Source organism: Lepisma saccharinum, chromosome 28, assembly GCF_977018435.1.
Source record: "Lepisma saccharinum chromosome 28, izLepSacc3.1, whole genome shotgun sequence".
Classification (NCBI taxonomy): domain Eukaryota; kingdom Metazoa; phylum Arthropoda; class Insecta; order Zygentoma; family Lepismatidae; genus Lepisma; species Lepisma saccharinum.
This window is the reverse complement of record NC_139256.1, coordinates 38,561,274-38,583,710: the sequence shown is the minus strand read 5'-3', so window position 1 is coordinate 38,583,710 and position 22,437 is coordinate 38,561,274. Positions and strand designations below refer to the sequence as shown.

Genomic DNA, 22,437 nt, shown 5'->3' with positions numbered 1-22,437 from the left:
CGTTGTCCTAAAACTTTTGAGAGACACTGTACAAGGTAATGGAAAAATTGAGACTGATTTACTCCTGACTACCTGAAATAAAATAATAATTATTATTTACGCAATCTTTAAATGCATTAAAATACTAACATCACTAAAACTTGAAGAATCTTTAATTCTCTCAACTCATTTTAAAATATGCTTAGCATATTATTGTGGCAAAGCTTGAAACTAAAACCGTTGTGGTTTAACCATTATCATTCTGCGATGGCAGAATGGATTTCCAGGATTTTGGTCTAGATCCAATATCCGAAGGAAAATACTTGTTATTGGGGCGCAAAACTTGACGTCGACGTCTACATATTCATATAATGTAAATATTCTCATAACTGGCGCTTAAAATAAACTTTGCTAATATAATTATATACCTTCTTCTGAAGAGTAACTATAAAATTCTAGTGATGTACTCGCTGAGCTAGTATTTTTAAATACTGCAAAAAAGAACTTTTGTGCCTAAGGCACATTACTACTCAATAAGTCTGCTTTTAACCTTTAATATTATTAGTGCCATTTTATTATAAATTATTATATGTCACGCGAGTGGATTTAAAATTCACTTTAATAAATGCCGTAACTTGGATCGAAAATTGCAAGATTTATATTTTAAAATTTAAAACAATCGACCTTTCAAAGTTTTTAACATTCGAAGCTACAACGTGCTAAGGATAAATATTCAACTGTCAAACAATACAATGTTTCGGACAGGAAAAAAAAATATAAATATATACTAACAAAAAAAATCTCATTAATATGTGAGAAACGTCCACGCCGTGTAATGCTCTCATAATTCTCTTCTAGTTATTCAAAATAAGTTGGCTGTGCCTAACTTTGCTTAAAGCATATAAGTATATGTATATATGTGTACGGACTCATTCTCGTCACTACTGCTTACCTGTGTACGGACATCTCTCGTCACTGCAGCCTATTTATACATCTATTACTTCTCAACTAGAACTTTTAATTAATCGGGCGGTTTATATCCTAAATCATGGTACACCCATTTGTACAGCGTGTCGAGGAATATAATTAGCGTTTCGTATCTTTACATATTAACATGAATTAAAATTTGAGGCAATGTATTCGTAAGTTAAGGTAACATAAGGCAAGTGACTATCTCGTATAAACTTGACTATCTCCTTAATCTAAGCTCCCTTCATGAGGTGCTAGGAGACTTCAGTCATTAAGAATATAAATGAGTGGTCCTCGGGGTCTTATTCGTTCCCAAAACTATATATGTATAAAAATGTAATATCCTCGTTGCAATAGTCTTAGCAGTTATAGTTCAAGCATTCTAAATCATTTACAAGTTACGGTCAGTTTTAAACCAAATTTAAATTAAACTTTTAATGAATCTTAATTATTAATAATAACAATAACAAAAAAAATGACTCAGAAAAGCATACTCTCTGCTATGACTCGTTAAAATGCACATAGTGCCACTGAGTCAGAGTCAATAAACTCTAATTTATTTTCCTCGTTCATATATGACTATAAAATCCACTTTTAATCCACGTTATTAATTAATTAAAATGTTAAGGGTAAAAAATCGTTTACTGTTTACTGTAGCTTACTGCATCCTCATAACCAACGTTGTGATAATTTTCGTATCCAAAATCATATAAAAAAAGTTCTAAAATCACTGTCAATGCAAGAAATCATCGAATCGAAATGCCTTATTCTTCTATAAAACTCTGGGAATGGTAAAAATTTCCCGGTGGGAATTCTGTCGTAGCCATGGTACTGGGTACGCGAGCGAACCACAGCGCTACCAGGAGCGAAGTGATAAGGAATCGTCCACGGACGTCCCTGGGCCGGCCACATTTTTGATGAAATGGGCCTCCCTAAAATCCGACATCGAACCTTCCGCCACGCGGAATGCCGGACGCTCCTGATACCAAAGCGCCAGCCCGACGCGGGTAACCGCGACGGAGCTAGGGCGCAGTTTCTTCCGCATTTTTACATTTCGTTGGTTACCGACCCAGACTTGAGGTCGATAAATTTCATCGCATTCATCCTCATGTTAGACTAAACATCTATCATGGCATATATAAATTCTTCTCCCATTAATAAAAAAAACAACTTTAAGCCCTATGTATTTTCGAAATGAAATATGGCAAGGACATAATGAAAAAAACTAAACAAGTGAGCAGAATTTTGGGGTGGGTTTAAATTTAAAACTGGTTAACAATTTTCCATCTCATTTCCGAAAAATGGATGAAAACCTAAACATCTCCATCACGTAACGATTTTTGGGGTGGGTTTGAATTTAAAACTAATTGTTGAAACCTCTACTAGATAACATTCTATTTTCTCATCGCATTTCCGAGGAAATGGATGAGAAGCCCAAATCTCCACCACGTAACGAGCTATTTTCTCATCGCACTTCCGAAAAAATGCGTGAGAAGCCCCAGCAAATCCACCACGTAACGAGCTTTGGGGTGAGGTAATTTTAAAACTGATTAACAATTTCTTTTCATTTCCGAAAAAATGAAAAGGCCCGCTAATCTCCAACACGTAACGAACCGTAAAGTTCGTGGGATCTTACGAGTACCTAGAATGTTAACAAATTAATCATGGGTGATGTATGTTACTCATCATTCATCCTCTGATGAGAGCACTCGTCATTGGCATGACGAGTTAACGCTTGGCAATGCGAAAGGTACAAAATCACACTAAGGAATTAAACTACAGAAAAGACAATGGTCACTCGTTGGGTTTTGTGAACCGTTGAACCTGAATCATGGCTGGGTGTTAGGATAATTACCTGTCTATCTGAAGTATTAGGCTGAATAGAATATGCGAAGTCCTCTGTTAGCTTCTCCAATTTGTCGACCAGAGCGTCGTTCGGGGAGGGATCCCCAAAGGCTAAGGGAAGGAACCCTAACAGAAAACCGGCCAACGGCTCTAGAGATGGAAAAGACTGTAGAGTCCCAACATCCTAAGAGGCGGAAGAGCTACAACCCCACTGCCTTGTGGTAAGGGTTTTGACCCGAAGGCTATGGGAGCAAACCCAGAAAGAAAACCAAGCAAGGGCAGAGGCTTAAAGGGAGCACTCCTCCCACTGCCCTAGCTTCATCGTAGGGCTAATAACCCACATGAAGTGAAATAATACATATTCAGAGAAACACAGGAATAGAAGCCGAACAGAGTAAACAACGACGACAATGCAAGGTAAAACGGACTGTAGATTTGGAACCTGGAACATCACCTCCCTCTCAGGAAAGGAAGTGGAGATTGTAAAGAAAATGGAGAAATACAAATTAGAAATATTAGGAATTAGTGAAGTAAAAAAGAAAGGATCAGGAGAGGTTGACATGGAAAAGGGATATGTTCTCAGGTATTCAGGAGTAGAAAGAAGGAGTAGAGCAAAAGAAGGTGTGGGAATTATTGTTAGCGAAAGACTGAACACTAGAGTAACTGACTGGAAAGCAGTTAACTCTAGGATAATAAGACTGAATTTGGAATTGGAATTAAACCGTAGGATTACCATTATACAAGTATACGCTCCTACAGAGGATAAAGATGAACTAGAAAAAGAACTATATTACAACTCCCTCCAACAAATATTAGATGAGGCTAGAAATGTAACGGAAAACGTTATTATAATGGGAGATTGGAATGCTAGAGTGGGAAAAGAAATTAGACGAGGACATGGAAGTTTGGGAAGGTATGGTGCTGAAAAGACCCGAAACAGCAATGGAGATAAAATGTTGGAGTTCTGTATTGATAACGAGCTCCGCATCGGAAACTCCTTCTTCCCGCATAAAAGAATACATCAAATTACCTTTGAAGCAATTAGCAGAGGAGCACAAAGCACAATAGATTACTGCGTATATACAAAAAACACCCATTATGATGTAATGGATGTAAGAGTTTTTCGCAGCGCCGAGCTCAGTACTCAACATAGACTACTAGTAATGACGACCCGATTCAAACCACTACCTGCACCAATTAAGATAAACCTTACTAAACTTAAAATATCAACATTAGAAACCCAAAATAAAAGAAAGGAGTTTCAGAGGAAACTGAAAGAAAAACTTAGAGAAAAAGAACAAAACCATGGACAAGAATGGAATGTGGAAAATAAATGGAAAGTAATGAAAGAAAGCCTCAATGAAGTTGCAACAGAAATATGTGGAATAGTAAAGATAACAAATAAAAAGAAGCAGACAAGATGGTGGAGCGATAATGTGAAAGAAAAAGTTTCAATTAAAAAGAAAGCATGGCTAAAATACTTAAAGACCAAAAGAATGGAGGACAAAGAAGCTTATATACAGGCAAGAGATACAGCAAAACGGATAGTGAGAACAGCGAAGAAGGAAACCTGGGAACAATTTGGAAAGGAAATAGAAGAAAATCATAAAAATAATCCAAGAAAATTTTGGCATGTGCTGAAAAATCTGAAAGGAAAACGAGGAAAGAAAATAAGGAATATCAAAAACAAGAATAACGAGGTGAAAACCAATATGAAGGAAATTTTAGATACGTGGAATGAATATTATGCGGAAACCTTTAGAGAAGAAGAGGAATTGTATGAGGAAAGACTCATGAGGGAAGAAAATGAGAACGTGGAAGCTGAGGAAGAAATCCAACTAAAAGAAGTACAAGAGGCAATTAAATCTTTAAAAACTGGTAAAGCACCCGGTTGGGATAATATACATCCAGAATTTATAAAATATGGAGGAAAGGAAATAGTAAAATGGATATGGGATTTATACAGACTAATATGGGCAACAGAGAAAATACCAAAAGATTGGGAACAGAATGTAATAATTCCTATACATAAAAAAGGAAGTACCCTCGATTGCTCAAACTATAGAGCAATATGCTTAGCGCCAGTGGCCCAGAAACTATATTCACACATTATAGAAAAAAGATTAAGGCAACAAGTGGAAGATAAATTGGAAGAAGAACAAGCAGGTTTCAGGCCTCATCGTCAAACTCAAGATCTAATCTTCTCCCTGAGGAACGCAATAGAGAAGATATTAAGCAGAGGAGGGGAAATATTTACAGCTTTTATTGACTTAAAGTCTGCCTTCGACAGAGTACCAAGAGGACAAATATGGAAGGCCCTTCATCAGTTCCAAGTAACGTCAAAACTGACTAGAATAATTCAAAGTCTATATAAGAACGTTAAAGGAACGGTTAGAATAAATGGACAATCCTCCAAGGAATTTAATATGGGAAAAGGAGTAAAACAAGGTGATGGACTTAGTCCTCTTCTTTTCATATTATTCATGGATCAAATTATAAAGCAATGCAAAAGAAGAACAAGAAAATGCAAAATTGGAAATTATAAGATGAAACCGGTATGGGTACAAACATTAGTATACGCTGATGATATTGTTCTCCTAGCAAAAGATAGCAACAGAAAATGCTGTCCTAGAGTGGGGCCGAGCATTCAAAGAACGAAAGATGGAAATCAATGTTAGCAAGACGAAAGTCATGCACTTCACTAAACAAGAACCAGCAAGGATGCGCATTCATTGGAATAATAAGACTTTAGAACAAGTAGAACAGTTTGAATATTTAGGAACCATACTAACTGCGGACGGGAAAATGGACTCTGAAATTAATCACAGAATTCAGAAAGCAAATAATCTGTACTATAATATTAGTAACACCATTATAGGTAAAAAGGAGATTAGTAAAGAAACAAAAATGAAAATATATAAAACAGTCTATCTCCCCACGCTATTATATGGATCAGAAAGCTGGATAATGCAAACTAAATTGGAGAGCAGACTTAATGCTACAGAAATGAAATTCTTAAGAAAAACTGTAGGAAAGACAAGGAGAGATATGATACGAAACACAACAATAAGAAGAGAATGCCTGAATCAGGAACCACTGATTGAAATTATCGAAAAGAGGGAATTAGGCTGGCTGGGACATCTTATTAGGATGGAGGAAGAGCGTAAACCGAAACAAATATTTGAGGCCCGACCAGAAGGAAAGAGAGGAAGGGGACGACCCAGGTTGAACTGGATCCAGTACATTTATAGACTGGCACAGAAGAGAGGGAAGACACCGGACGAAGTGAAAAGACTGGCACAGGATAGAACTTCTTTCAAGAAGTGGCTGAAAGGACCCGACGCCTAAGTGGGCATAAGGGAAAAGAAGAAGAAGAAGAAGAGCGTCGTTCCACTTCTGACCTACTGCACTGCTAAACACCTCTTCTCTCAACTCCAATCCAAAAGTCAGTCCCCTCTCAGCTTGTCCCACCTCTATATCACTAGGCCATCGAGCTCTTCCTCTATGCCGAATCGTGTTATTTAATTGCCACCATGCAAACCGCTGACTCTATAACCAGAAGAATTACCTGTTTCCTGAATGCTCAGGAGGTTTGCATGGCATAACACTGTGCATTGTAAACATGCCTCAGAGGTTGAGACAACTGAGAAAAACAAGTGAATGCCCTGGTCAACGTGAAGCATTCAGAGAGACTTAATAAAATAAACATATAATCTTAGGGATTGATACGCCTTGATTCAGGGAATGCATGTTACGTTTCCGTTCACAAATTTTTATCCTGTCCTCTAATGTCAAGGAATCTAGAGGTTAAAATATACAGTAATTTTGTCTTTAGTTTTCTATGAATGTGAAACGTGGCTCCTGGTCTAAAAGAGGGACGTAATTTTTTTTTTTTTTTTTGGAAATAAAATATTAAGAAAAGCAAAAGATACAACAGATGAGTGGAGAAGGTTGCATAATACTGAATCTCATAATCTATATTCATCCATGATATTATTACAGTTATTAATTCAAGAGGATTTCGGTGAGCAGACCATATATCGCGCATGGGAGAGGACAGGAAAGTTTACAGTGGTCTTGTTGGGAAACCTGATGGTAAGAGACCTGTGGAGAGGCCAAAGGGGGAGATGGAATGAAAATATTAGGACGGACCTGAAGGAAATTCGTAAGATACGAGTAGTAGAGAGTGCATTGATCTTGCCCAGGATATGACCAGGTGTGTTTCTGCTGAACTATCCTCTGTCCCAGCTAACTGTGGAGGAGGCAAACGAAAAGAAGTCTCTGCGCAAGTAGTGACGCGAGACGGCTCCACCAATGGACACGTAAGAGAAACGGGATTGCGTGGAGGGGGGAAAGCGACCGAAGTTACCAGCCTTCCCAGCAGCGTCTACTGCTTCGCTCTGGCCAATAGTTTTCCCTCGCTTCTCTGACGCTATGCACTGCCTTGCTCCACAGTTAGATGGAACAGGGTATAAACCTTCGTATTTAGGAATGTCCGAGAGTTAGTCACTCTGTAATGTTGTTAATGTTGGTTTCATTTGATAATATGATATCTAAGAACTTTATTTCGGAATTGGTTCAAACTAGTTACTAAGTTTTGATCTTTGTGAAACACTTCGTATCAGTCTGGAAACGTGTAGTTTTGTCTATGCTAATTTCGAAACGCACTATTTTCTGCTTTTCCAAGGTTTATAGCATGCTCGGTTGCCAAGTGAGTTAAGCGGTCAACTTCCGATCTCACCACCAAAGTTTCCGGACATATTATTTATTTTGTGATTATCCATCATCAATTTCATTTAATCACCACTCATCCTCATCATTCTGATTAGTTAAAAGTGGAAGCAAAGCGACGCCGACTAACAAAAATACAAATACCAAAGTTTTGTAGTAGGGGTTAACTGTTGAGCAGGAATTTGTGGAAATGTTGCATTTATTAGGCCCGTCTAGTTGGCTACAGTTTTTGACGCTAGGTGTAGTGCATATGTCAGGCTGATGCAAGGAAATAACGTTCAACCATACAGACGAATAGCGGTATTTAAGTTCAGAAGATTGAACAACTGCCTGTCTGCTGCTTTAACGTTCATTTGATTAGTTAGCATGCACCACGTGACCTTACACCACACACTACACCGCTCCAGAACTTAGTGAAAACGGAGACGGGGGGGGGGGGGGGCGTGATGGAGTGGGCAGAGCAAGGAAGTACACGCTACTGGGAAGGCTGAGATAGCTCATGTCTGTTCTTACGGCGGGCGACCAATCCAGCGCGATGAGAACACAGCAGTTTGTAGAACGAGGTGCTCCGCGCACTTCATCCCACGACGTCGTAACTCTCGACACCGGCGCTGTTGTCTGGTTGGTCTGCGGCGTATTCCCTGCTCCCCACTTCCCTTGCCAGCATGTAGAGCGCCCGCCGTAAGGCTAGACAAGAGCTGTAACTGAAGTCGCTCACCCGTCCACGCAATCTCATTCCTCTCACGTGATCATTGGCGGAGCCATCTCGCGTCACTGCTTACGCAGAGACTTGTTTTCGTTCGCCTGCTCCAGAGATACCTGGGACAGAGTGTAGACGAAACGATGTTGCACCGTGTAACCATACTAGACGCAAAAGTGCAGAAAGAGCCGACAAGTGCAGCGACCTAGACGAGGCGATTGCATATGGTCGTTTTGTAACAGGCGATGACGTACCAAGAACACCCCGCAGCTTACCATATCCGCCACTGGTCGCATAATGAGGCCACAAAACAGCCACTTCATCTTCCCTCAGCCGCCCTTACGGTCTCCAGGTTTCCAATGCGTTACGATTCAAGCCGGGGGGGGGGGGGCGTACGCCCACGGAAACGTATTTCCAAATTCCCTCGTTAAGGGTGACCATTCTAATGAAGACGTTTACGGCCGGTCTGCAAAGGGAAGAAGCGCTTCTCGTTTGCCATCCCGGAGCTTAATGGCTCCTTAGCTCGCGAATGCACTGGATCATTCTGCCAGGTTGAATGGCATAACCGAGTTATCTCAACAGGCAATTACTGAGGCAAGATGGCTGAGCGGGGGTGGGGGGGGGATCTTGAGGCAATGAGGGATGTTAAAGAGAGCTCCCCCTGGTTTGGTGTAATGCGTAACGAGTGGCCCTGCTTCAAGTAGGACGGGGGACGGCAAGTTAAATGAACCCCTCCCCCTTTTGAGGGTTTTTTTCCCGCTCGTGTGTAATGCGGCATTTACGTGAGGCACATGAATCACGTGACTCATTTTCCAAAGCCAGGAAGCGACGTCTTCCAAGCAGTTTCACATCTAAGTAAGATTTCTTGTGACGTATGCGTGAGTACACTTGCATGCAGTGCTAACGATGTCTTCATTTCTTATGTGCGAATATATTATCTCACGGCTATGGTCGCTTTGGATCCGGTGGTAACCGAACTTTTACGTTCTGGCGCAAGGTCGCGCATAACGGTAGAGAAGAGGTGAAAGCGAGTTGGAGGTACAAAGCAATTCCATAAATTCCAATGGGTTCTATTGGGTTGCTTAACAGGACCGGAACCTTTATTGGCGTATAATTTAAATTCGGTCCAAGTATTGTTTCATTGAAAAAAAGGACGCTCGACCGTATTTAAATTGATCCGGAAAAAAGATTCCTGGACTTATCAGCAAACGGTTGGTTTGAATTTGAATTTGATTTTAAAACTTTGGGTACGTCACCACTTAGGCTATTTTGCACCCGTCAAATTATACGGGGTCCGGCCCCTTACCGTTACAAATAACAACTCTAACGTTGCATAACTAAAAACTTAAAATATTCTGGCTTCTGTTAAAAGCTGAGGCTGTAAACGGCCACTCAGCATACACAAGGACAAAAAGAGGATAACACACATAATTATACTGGCCAGAGGGCCAGTCGCCAGAGCCTCGTTTGTCTGCAAAATGCAGTCCAGGGTGTACTACGTGGAAGTGAGGTTGACAGTTGGGTGTACTACGTGATATATCACCCCTTACACCCCCAAACCGCTGGTAGCTGCAGCCACGTTTTCCCCTCCATGCGCACACTTACCCTCTCAAGCGTTCATTGGTCGAGCAATCTCGAGTCACTACTTTCGCAGAAGACTTCTGCTCCAGAGATCTCCGGGATCTTCTGTTCATTTGGTGCTTAGAAAAATCACCGGTGTAGTGGTGCAATTTGATGTGCGGAATGAATCTTGTATTTTTGTTAATTCAAGTCGCATTTCTTCCATTTTGGCTAATCGCAATGATGAGGATGAATGATGATAAAGATGAAATTCATGAAGACACACTCACAAAGAAGATGCTTGATCAAACAAGGACCCTAACTCGTTGGCGAGATCGAAAATCGACCACTTACACCAGGCATGTCAAACACGCGGCCCGCGGGCCGCATGCGGCCCTCGATATATTTTTGTGCGGCCCCTTTGCTATTACCTGTTTTTAAGTAGTAGAGCTTTCAGATGTAGTAGTTGCTAAAATATCTGTGTTATTATATAACACGATGTGAAATTTCACACGTTTTCCTCTTGGACAGGATATACCCGTCGGTAGGTGAAAAAAGGTGGTCGTGTTGCATTATTGGGGTGGAATTGGAATTTAAATACTTTGGGTGCGTCAGCACTAAGGTTATTTTGCACCCGTCACATTATACGGGGTCCAGCCCCTTATCGTTACACATAACAACTCTAACGTTGCATAACTAAAATCTTCTGACTTTCGTTAAAAGCTGAGGCTGTAAAGGAGCACTCAGCACAAATAAGGACAAAACACAGGACAACACAAACAAAATTATACTGGCCATGAAGCCAGTCGACAGAGCCTCGTTAATCTGCAGTCCAGGGTGTACTACGTGAAAGTGAGGTTGACTATTGGGTGCACTACGTGGAAGGAGCACCCCTTACACCCCTTATTGGTGTGGTTGACGAATGTAGTGTAGTCGGAGTTGATAGCTAAACACTCAAAACCTTTTGCCGAAGTCGAGTTTATTAAACGGTGCTTGGTAAAAGCTGCTTATATATTTAATCCCGCAAGTGTAAAAGCTTTTCAAGGTATTTCTCTATCCCGCAACACGGTTGATTATTCCATCGCTTGTGATGGGAGTACAGACATCGGTGGTGTAGCACACTTAGCTGTGTTTCTTCGTGCTTGTGATGAGGAGTTCAACATTTTCGAGGAGCTATTGGACATTGTACCGTTGCATGACACTACTACCGGTGAGGATATATTTATTGCTGTTCGTGAACTTTTGAGGAAGTATGATTTACCTCTGTCAAAGTTATCCTGTGTAGTTACGGATGGTGCCCCTTCAATGACGGGAAAAAAATAATGGTTTTGTGACAAAACTGCGAAACGAATTGCGTGAAACCTGCGATAAACACATGTTTCATCATGTGCATTGCATCATTCACCAAGAGGTCTTGTGTTCAAAAGTAATCAACATGGAAAGTGTGATGAAGCCTGTGAAAAAAGCTATCAACTTCATAAGATCCGTGGCTTAACCAGCGACAATTTTCTGCTTTCTTAGCAGTTTAGAAGGCGAATATTCTGGAGTGGGCTACTACACAGAAGTGCGCTGGCTATCGTGTTCTATGGTTCTTGAAAGATTCTGGAACTTGAAAGATGAAATATGGCAATTTTTGGAAATGAAAGAACAAGACACCAGCCTTTTTTCGCAACCAACTTGGTTACAAGATCTTTCCTTTCTTGTTGATATAACGAAACACTTGTCAGATTTAAATTTGAAACTGCAAGAAAAAGATCAATTAATCACCAACATGAATGATCAAGTCAAAACATTCGAGCGTAAGTTATTGCTTTGGGAAAAACAGTTAAGAAACGAAGACTTGACGCACTTTCCAACTTGTTCTAAATACAGATCAAGTTCAAAGGACCCTGTTTTGTACAAAAAGTACGCCGCAAAAATTCAGCTTTTGAATACTGAATTCGGGAAAAGGTTCCACGATGTTCGTTCTTTCGAAGACAAGATCTCCTTGTTTTCAGCCCTGTTTACGACTGACGTAGAAAAAGTGGCAGCACATTTGCAGATAGAATTAATTGAAATTCAGTGAGACTTAACTTTGAAACAAAAGTACAGCGAAGTGGGTATCCCTGACTTTTACAAGTACTTCCCTGCACGTTTTCCAGAAAGCCGCAAATTTGCGTGTGGAATAATTTCCAGTTCGGTAGCACTTACCAGTGTGAAAAACTTTTCTCACTCGTGAAAGGAAACAAGTCACCAACGAGATCCAGATTATCAGGCGTTCATCTTAGCTGTGTTCCGAAAGTAGCTGCTTTAAATAAGATGTCTCCTGATATTGATAAGTTGGTGGCAGAAAAAAGATGCCAGCTGTCAGGCAAGAAGCAATGGTCAAGTTTCAATGAATGTTCAATATACTTTATTAACTGTTATGTTAGTCATTCTTTAAAATAAAGTATTAAAGATAATTTATTTTTTTCCTTGCGGCCCGCCCTATCTAACACTACTGACTATTTGGCCCAGTTTAGATTTTGAGTTTGACATGTCTGACTTACACTTTACTTACATTGCAACTTCAATGTGGAGCCCGAGGGAAGGTGCTTGTGCGCGGAGGGACAAGGTGGCGTAGAGTAGATGTGTGGCAACACTGTGGGTTGAATGTGATTGTTGTCGCTGGTGGGCGCGCTCCGTGAACTTCAAAGCCAGCCGGTCGTTAACGTACCTAGCGTGTCTACTATACCGCAGCAGCGCGCTATATCCTGCTCGCCCACTCACTTCATCCCCTTCTATGTCGCCTTTGTAATATGAAATATTGTATTTGTTAATTTAATTAATTAATATTTGTATTTCTGCCACTTTCGGCTAATCGCGACGAAGAGGATGATTGGTGATAAGATGAAATTGATGAAGGGACACTCGAGAAGGACACCATGCCAAGGCCGGTGGCAGAAATGCATGTCTTAGTGCGAGTTAACTACGACTGTGCGATATATCGATATGTTGATATCTAGTCGATATTTTTAAAATATGGGAGCGTCGATATCATAAGAATGTCGACTTCGATATATCGATAATACCGACATCGATATTACTGATATTAACGAGATTCACAATGACCCTCAGTGTGCCTGACAACTGTATGTGGCGAATGGAACAACACTATTCATTCACGCTCATTTTAAAAGTTCCTCGCTGAGGCGGAAAGAGGAGGTGAGGATTACAAACTGCAAAGCGAACTAATACATTCCATTGTGTTTTGAGACTTCTATTTTCGCGTATTCAACGAGCAACACGATTCTCCACTTTTCTCTTAGTTACAATTTCAATTCAAACGTTATGCATTTGGAAAAATATGTTTACTTGTAACGATATCGACTTCGATATTTTAGATTTCGATAATGCTAATTTAATACTAGTGATCTTCACTTGGCTCCGTTATTGTACACCTTCGAAGCTTCGTTGCTCCTGGGCTAATTCCGTGCAGATCCGTTCCTTTCTACATCTTCATCTCAGGATGAATCACGCACGTTAATAAACCCCACTTGCGGTTTGCGTTTCAGCATGAAAGAGGCAACATGCTAGGAATCACGCCCCCACCCCTCACGTCCCCCCTTCTCCCGGCCGCTTCCATTTTCCTCTATACTTCAGCCGTACACAATCTTGCATGCCACAACGTAGAGCTTTCGGCCCCATTCAGTCAATGTTTTTATTCCTAATTCCCCTCCCTGCTGGCTTCCAACCCCCTACTACGGATGCATTTCCCCTCCCCCTTCTGCGATTTCTAAGATTTCAATTTCGAGAGTCCGGAATAAGTTATTATGCTGGTATGGGTTTCTGCACCCCCTGCGATGACTCCATTTTTTTCTCCCTCACTCCCATTGGGCAGTGTTGCCATATGCACTTCGGTTACTCCTTAAGATATCCCAAATAGAATACTAGAAAAACATATCGGTGATACACAATGATATGTGAATAGGCGTAAAAACGATAGTCTGTATATATGTCTACATTCTGTCTCGGGAATCTGTGGTGCAAGACCCCCCCACAACGGTAGAGAAGAGGAGAAAGCGAGTGGGCAGAGCAAGCAATGCATTGCACGATGATGTAAACGACTGGTAGCTGCATAGAGGATAAACGCTGCTGCCGAACCTACCACTCTACCCTCTATGGCGTTGCTACTGAGGGTAAGCCTATTGGATTCGAACTTTTACGCGGCTGTACATGGTAAGCAACGGCGGAACTAACTAGTTTGCAGCAGCGCGCACTGATTTGTTCGGCTCATTCGCTAGCTTCCCTTCTCTTCCGTCATGCGCAGCCTTGCTCCATAAATTCCAGAAACAAAGTTTAAGTTAGACGATTTTCACACAGGCAAGACAGATACAGCAAGAAAAGAAGCCAAGTCGGGCTCGGGTGCTCAATTTGGTAAAGGAATGACACAGCATGCCAGAGAGATGTTTTGGGTGAGAAAGAAGCAATACTAAGAAAGGTAATACAGGATTGTGTGGAAAGGAAAAGAAAGAGGGCAGGAAAACGACAACAACGTATTTGGAGGAATGTGTGTAAAGAAAAAGAAACAGGAAAGAGGGGCAGGAAAACGACAACGTATTTGGAGGAATGTGTGTAAAGAAAAAGAAAGAGGGGCAGGAAAACGACAAGAACGTATTTGGAGGATTGTGTGTAAATAAGAAGAAACAGGAAAGAGGGACAGGAAAACGATAACAACGTATTTGGAGGATTGTGTGTAAAGAAAAAGAAACAGAAAAGAGGGCAGGAAAACGACAACAACGTATTTGGAGGATTGCATGTTAAGAAAAAGAAACAGGAAAGAGGGGCAGGAAAACGATAACAACGTATTTGGAGGATTGTGTGTAAAGAAAAGGAAAGAGGAAAGAGGGGCAGATAAACGACAACAACCTATTTGGAGGAATGTGTGTAAAGGAAAAGAAAGATGAAAGAGGGGCAGGAAAACGACGACAACGTATTTGGAGGAATGTGTGTAAAGATAAAGAAAGAGGAAAGAAGGGCAGGAAAACGACAACAGCATATTTAGATAACGTGACAAGAAAGTGCTTCGAAGTAGTACTGAAAGTGAAGAAGATGAAGACTGCATGTACACCCAACGGCTAAAGAAACAGTAGGCATAATGAATTGAAATAAATATGTCAATAAGCAGAGGGCAATACTTGCCTCGAATCAACATAATTTCATTCCTAAAAACAACACAGGATGTAGAATAAAAAAGTAATGAAAATAGCAATGGACAATTTGCCTACCATTATGTATGCCGTTCAGTGTACCTGCGTACGAGCGGAATACCAGATGAGCCCTGGAAGGAATTCTCTTCTATTCTTAAACAAGAAATCACCAAAGTTAGAGGAAGATTGTTACATATGGAAACCTTAGGAATTGCATCAACTTTGCCCATACTCAAAATGAAATGCGGATTTTCTTCATCTTTCCCGAGGAGGCAAATGGAAGCCAGGGCCCCCTACCCCACCTTTTCCACCCCATGCTGTGGGCAAGTACAGCCACGACGGGAAAGGATGGATGCTGGGAAATTCATTGCGAGGCATCCGGTGAATATGAAGGTCCCACGGAGCGATGGGAAAGAAGGAGGAAAGGATTATTGGAAGACCCCTGAACCTGATCCCGTAGGATGGATGCTGCGCGGTAAAGATATGGAGCTTCTCTCCCTCTTTCTAGAAATTAAAAAAGGGGAAGAAAAGGGACGCGGAGGAAAGGTTAAGATGGTTTTGAATCCGGAGCACCTGGCGGCTGTGATTTAGACCCATCCTTGTGGCTTCAGGACATGCCTCGGGATTCCACTCTAGATCTCTGGGATCCAGGGTTGCCTTCGGGAAATTCTGGATCCTAAGTGTGATGCATCCACAAGGTCTAGTCTTGCTATACTTTGTAAAATTGAAAATCTGGATACCCCGTCTAGTTGGATACACTTTTTGACAATAGGTGTAGTAGAGGTGCATCCCAGTATCAGACTGACGCAAAGAAACAGTGTTCAACCATGAGACGACGATAAGCGGTGTTCTGTCCAAAAGATGGAACAAATACCTGTCTTATGTTTTCATCGTTCATTTGATTGATTAGCACGTACGACGTGACAGATGAGCGCGTATCACGTGTCTGATTGATTAGCACGTACCACGTCTCTGGTTAGCACGTACCATGTGTATGGTTAGCACGTACCACGTGACTGATTGATTATCACGTACCAAGTGATTAATACGTACCACGTGACTAATTCATTAGCACGCACCAAGTTATTGATTAACACGTACGACGTGATTGATTGATTAGCACGCACCAAATGATTGATTGATTATCACGTACCAAGTGATTGATTGATTTGCACGCATCACGTGATTTATTAGTACGTATCAAGTGACTAATTGATTAGCACGTACCACGTGATTGATTGATTAGCCCGTACGACGTGATTGATTAGCACGTACCACGTGATTGATTAGCACGTACCAAGTGATTGATTAATACGTACCACGTGACTGATTGATTAGCATGCATCACGTGACTGATTAACACGTACCACGTGATTGATTAGCACGTATCAAGTGACTAATTGATTAGCACGTACCACGTGGCTTATTGATTAGCCCGTACCACGTGATTGATTGATTAGCCCGTACCACGTGATTGATTAACACGTCCCATGTGATTAATTAATACGTACCACGTGACTAATTGATTAGCTCGCACCAAGTGATTGATTAACACGTATCAAGTGATTGATTAAGACGGACCACGTGACTAATTGATTAGCATGCACCAAGTGATTAACACGTACAACGTGATTGATAACACGTACCACGTGACTAATTGATTAGCACGCACCACGTGACTGATTAACACGTACCACGTGATTGATTAGCACGTATCAAGTGATTGGTTAACACTTACCACGCTTCACACTGCTACAGAACGAAGTGCAAACGGTGCAGACACCAAATACACTACGTGACACCAAATCAACTAAGTATACGACTGGGCGTTTCACTTTGTAACCAACTAGACGCGAGAGTCCAGAGAGAGTCAAAAACTTTAGCGACAATCATAAATACCTGCACTATGTTCTCGAGGGCCTCCCCGTTGGCGCACTGGTATCGTCGTAGCCTTGTAATCAACGAGTCCCGGGCTCGATACCTGGTGGAGGCACATAGTGGTTCGGATCCCACTTTAAACAGTAGATCCAGTTCCGATTAGCCTTACTGTGCATAAAGTGGAACTTAAAGCACCAAATCAACCAACTGTGTCCCCGAAATCTCTGGAGGAAGCGAACGAAAACAGGTCCTCTGCGCAAGTACGACCGCAGAGGGCTCAACCAATGAACGCGTAAGAGGGAAAGTGAGTGCATGGAGGGGAAAACGCGGCTGCAGCTACCAGCAGTTGGCTCCAAATATTCATGACTTGAAATAATTTTAAAAGAGAAGCATATAATTTGTGAAAAATCATAAATATTTTTGTACTGCCTCGAAAATGATTAAATTCCGTCTATCAAAATGCAGCAAACTTCCGTTGCGATGTGATTAGCACAGTACGCTACGACTCCATGGGTCCCGAGTTCGAATCCCGGCCTGGGAGTGGATGGGCTTTGTGTCCTTTCATCAATTTTTTCATCACCCATCCTCATCGTCGCCATTAGCCAAAGATTGCAGAAAAACAAAAGAACAAAAATCAAATCAAATCGATTGTGAAACCCTACATGAAGAAGTCTAATAGATAAAGAAACAAATTCCAGGTTTTCATATGCATCTCCCTCGCGTGTGTGTTTATACAACTTTTAGGCGATGTTTGGTGTAAACATTGAGGAAGCGGGAACTACCTTTTTCCTAGCTTTTGTTGTATATATAGGGGAAAACAAGATATTGCCAAACACTTAAGCTTTGATGGTGAATTGTGGATTTATTTGAAAATATTTTAGACACTGCATAGGTTCTAAGGAAACTTTAATACCTTCCCTTCTAAATGAACTCTGTAACAATGTTTCCAAACTATTCGTTTCACACAAAAAACAAAGAAAAATACGCAGCTGTCGAGTTCGGTTTTGCCTGAATGTTTCGGGGAAACCATATTTGCCTTACCCTCTATGAAAAATAGGTATTACGTATAAACGCAAACGAAGGCAAAAATTTAGAATATAGACCCTTTTTTTAAGTTTCTTCAGAAAACTATTTCGTCAATTTTTTACTGCAAGAAGACTTGTTGTTGATATGTATCTTCATTTGTAATTTATTTTGCAGAATATTTTCGTTTTCAATAGTTTACGTCTTTTATAAACGCTAGACACTATAATTCTGATTTGTTTCTTGAATTTGTACATAACAAACTAGGGAATCTGTTCGCCCTTTCTGCGCCTTATTGTTTACATTATCACTACGTGTACGTACATAGGAGCGTGGTTCAAGTGTGTTTAAAAATGAGGTAAATTTCTCTTACTTACGTATTCTGCATTGAGAAACATCGCTGAAAGTGGCATTTCGCTTATTTCACGGAAATAAGCTCTATTTGCGACATATCGAGTAAGTTTTCTTCGTTTCTTTTTGCCTTCGATAACACACAAAATGGCGGTCACAGTTTCACTACCGTACTCGGCATGCAGTGTTTCCACCCCACTGCACCCAAAAATACCTACGTAGCCCCACAAACCACTGACATACGCAATTTCCGGTAAGGTTAGGTTAGGTAGGGTCACGTATAGGTTACAATAATTAAAAATTGGTTTCGAAAAAAATATGCGTAGCCCCGAACACCATTCTCGCATAGCCCCATGAACCATTGACACATAGCCCCACAAACCATTTGCGGAGACGTACGTTCTTCAGTTACAAAAACACATGTTTGGAAACACTGACCGGGATTACGTCATCACACACAGGCTACATCCACCTGGAAGTAAATTGATGCAAGAGCTTTCGTGCATCGGTCACACATTTATATCGAAAAATAGATGATTTACCGGGAAAATTCAATGAACGATGCGAGACAACATTTCCCTGAAATTCCAGAAGTATCAAGAAACTGCATTCGGTAAGTAATTTCTCCTGCAAATTTGATGAAGTCAGTCTGTCCCTTACGAGAAATTTACCAAAATTTGCCTAATAAATGCACCATCTACAAGAGTAAACGACATAAAAAAATAATATAACGTTCTCGACTTATCTCGAAGTAAATTCAGCACGTAGCCAAGTGGAAGAAAACAATTTTTGTACACTGGTTTCGATGTCTCACAGAATAATGAGAATGCTAGGAGCTTAACGCATTATCCGTGATAGTCGCTAGGTGGCAGCTTCAATGGGATCACCCTTATGAAGGAAGGAAAGTAGAAAACCTGGAGTTCGCTATTACCTCTGTGTTCGGGATTACCCGGTTTCCCCAGTGTATATAATTTATTTAATATTTAATTTATTATTAGTGTTGAAAACAGCATAAACCAAAATACACAACTGTGTTCTTGCAGTAAATCTTAATACTGAGTATACTACCAATTACATTATGTTAGAGAGTGATTAACGACAATATTTTTGTAAAGAATTATTTGTTCAGAATTGATTGCTACAAACAAAGAGTACACACATGTTCAACGTACAAAAATAACGGTACTAGTATAGTATGGGGGCGACACCTATAAATCATATATTTCGCAGTTTTTTACATTGGTAACGTACTATTTTGGAATGCGGAACATTTACTAAGGTGAAATAATACATTTCTAACTAAGATAATGTCTATTTCTTACATTTACGAGTACTTATTGTTACTTGTTATTTCGATTCTGTAACACACATTACGGCGACAGTGTACTGGTTCATCGCGCGTTGTGCGAGTGTTTTGTCAATTTATGTAGTGTTGCAACTTTGTTCACCGGAAAATACCTAATTTCGTGCCCGGATTTGAAATTATGCTAATACCTCGGAAACCATTGACGTTAGCCACACAAACCATTGAAGTTAGCCCCACAAACCATTGACGTTAGCCCCAAAAAATATTCTCCGTAAGGTTAGGTTAGGTTAGGCAAGCATAGTTTAAAAAAATACTCGACACGTCATGTTCTAGTGAAAACACGACGGGTTTGAAACACTGATTACGGGTTTTACGTCATCTAACACACGGAACATTGTGCTCTCGTGCAGAAAGCAAATGGCGGCAGCAGAAACAGCGTGTCGGACAGAGATTTTCGCAGAAAAAGACACGTATTCGCATTAAAAAGGATCAAAACTACATTCACGAACTTCCAGAAGGCTACAGAAAATAATTTCCGTAAGTACTTTCTCCTGTAAATTTGACGAAATCCGTCACCCCTATACTATACTTTTACCAAAATAACACACCTATTTGTACACAAAATGAACCAATTGAAAACTGTAACTAAAAAACTACTCATTTGACCCTATGTCAACGCTATTTTCGAATATCCTCAGGCTTTGAATTTCCTCATAGTAAAAATGTTCATAAATATTTCATTCATTTTTCGTGATCAAATGATAAAGCAAAGACTAGTGTTACGTTTGGTCAGTTCCCAGGTCTACACGACTATTCACGAAATCATGTTGATTGATGCATTCGAATCCAAACGCTTCCCTTGTAAGCTAAGCCCCTTTCGTATGAAGCTGTTTTGCTTGGTGATTGGCGGGTAAGTTGGAACGGTTAAGCCACGATTTGACAAGGAATACGCGCGTGCCTACTAAAGCAGACAATCCCTTTCCATTTGCGTATGTAGCAGCTGGACCCTCTCCCACTCTCAATCTGGGTTTTGCAGAACTTCCAAATCCTCCGCATCCATGCTTCTGTTTTGCCTGGCTTTACTCATCAATCTTGTAACTCATCCGACAAAACTCCCAATCAGTGTGAGTGCCTAAGTGGGGTATATCGTTGATGCTTGTGTAACCTAAACTAGGATAGTCTAGAACCGCACGTGAATAACAGAAGCTAGAATCACACTCAAACCTTGATAGTTTAGAATCGCTCGGGAACAACAAATCTAAAACTTCGAGTAAACAGCGACAGTCTAAAACCATAATAAACAACGACAGTCTAGAACCATAAACAACGACAGTCAAGAGCCACACACAAACAACGACAGTTTAGAGCCACACACAAACAACGAACAGTTTAGAACCACACACAAACAACGACAGTTTAGAGCCACACACAAACAACGACAGTTTAGAGCCACACACAAAGAACGACAGTTTAGAGCCACACACAAACAACGACAGTCTAGAGCCACACACAAACAACGACAGTCTAGAGCCACACACAAACAACGACAGTTTAGAGCCACACACAAACAACGACAGTTTAGAGTCACACACAAACAACGAACAGTTTAGAGCCACACACAAACAACGAACAGTTTAGAGCCACACACAAACAACGACAGTTTAGAGACACACACAAACAACGACAGTTTAGAGCCACACACAAACAACGACAGTGTAGAGCCACACACAAACAAAGACAGTCTAGCTAGAGCCACACACAAACAACGACAGTCTAGCTAGAGCCACACACAAACAACGACAGTCTAGCTAGAGCCACACACAAACAACGACAGTTTAGAGCCACACACAAAGAACGACAGTTTAGAGCCACACATGCAACGACAGTTTAGAGCCACACACAAAGAACGACAGTTTAGAGCCACACACAAACAACGACAGTCTAGAGCCACACACAATGAACGACAGTCTAGAGGCACACACAAACAACGACAGTTTAGAGGCACACACAAACAACGACAGTTTAGAGCCACACACAAACAACGAACAGTTTAGAGCCACACACAAACAACGACAGTTTAGAGCCACACACAAACAACGACAGTTTAGAGCCACACACAAACAACGACAGTCTAGCTAGAGCCACACACAAACAACGACAGTCTAGCTAGAGCCACACACAAACAACGACAGTCTAGCTAGAGCCACACACAAACAACGACAGTCTAGAGCCACACACAAACAACGAACAGTTTAGAGCCACACACAAACAACGAACAGTTTAGAGCCACACACAAAGAACGACAGTTTAGAACCACACACAAAGAACGACATTCTAGAACCATAATAAACAACGATTATAAGGGGGAACCCCCAAATGAAACCCAAAACCTCCACCCGTTTGCTTTCGAAGTCAAACGCATTGTCCCAGTGCCTCTGCAATAAACTGGGACGTCCGTTTCGCGAGTTTTACGGTTTACCCGTTATTGTTTGCTCTACTCTACTTTATAAATTTCCATTTTACTACATAAACAAAATAAAATAAATGTACACATAATTTGATTACATAAATTATAGATGACAATCACAAGTTGCCTGGAAATGAAAGATTGATTATTGGTTACAAGATTAGTATGTTATGTGTGATAGTTGTGTGTGTGGTGACATTTGGTAATTTACTTTATGATTTCCTATTTAGTTAATCTTGTGATCGGAAGCCGGGGTCCACTTTCTATGTGTGTAGCGTATCACTGACTGCACTTTGGTGTAATTTGGTAAGGTATTAGGGTAGGTATCACGGCGCGATTATCCATAAATCAATAATAAACGACAATAAGGGGGGGAACCCCCGAATACAACCAAACCTCCACCCGTATGCATTCGAGGGCATACGCTTGTCCCAGTGCCTCTGCAATAAACTGGGACGTC

General features: G+C 40.9%; 1 protein-coding gene across 1 annotated transcript in view; it reads left to right on the top strand.

Moving 5' to 3' along the window:
• The window catches only part of LOC145980711 (beta-1,4-glucuronyltransferase 1-like), a 1,164,154-nt gene that overhangs the window by 636,038 nt on the left and 505,679 nt on the right, over positions 1–22,437 (top strand). The gene's annotated exons all lie outside the window — the stretch shown is intronic.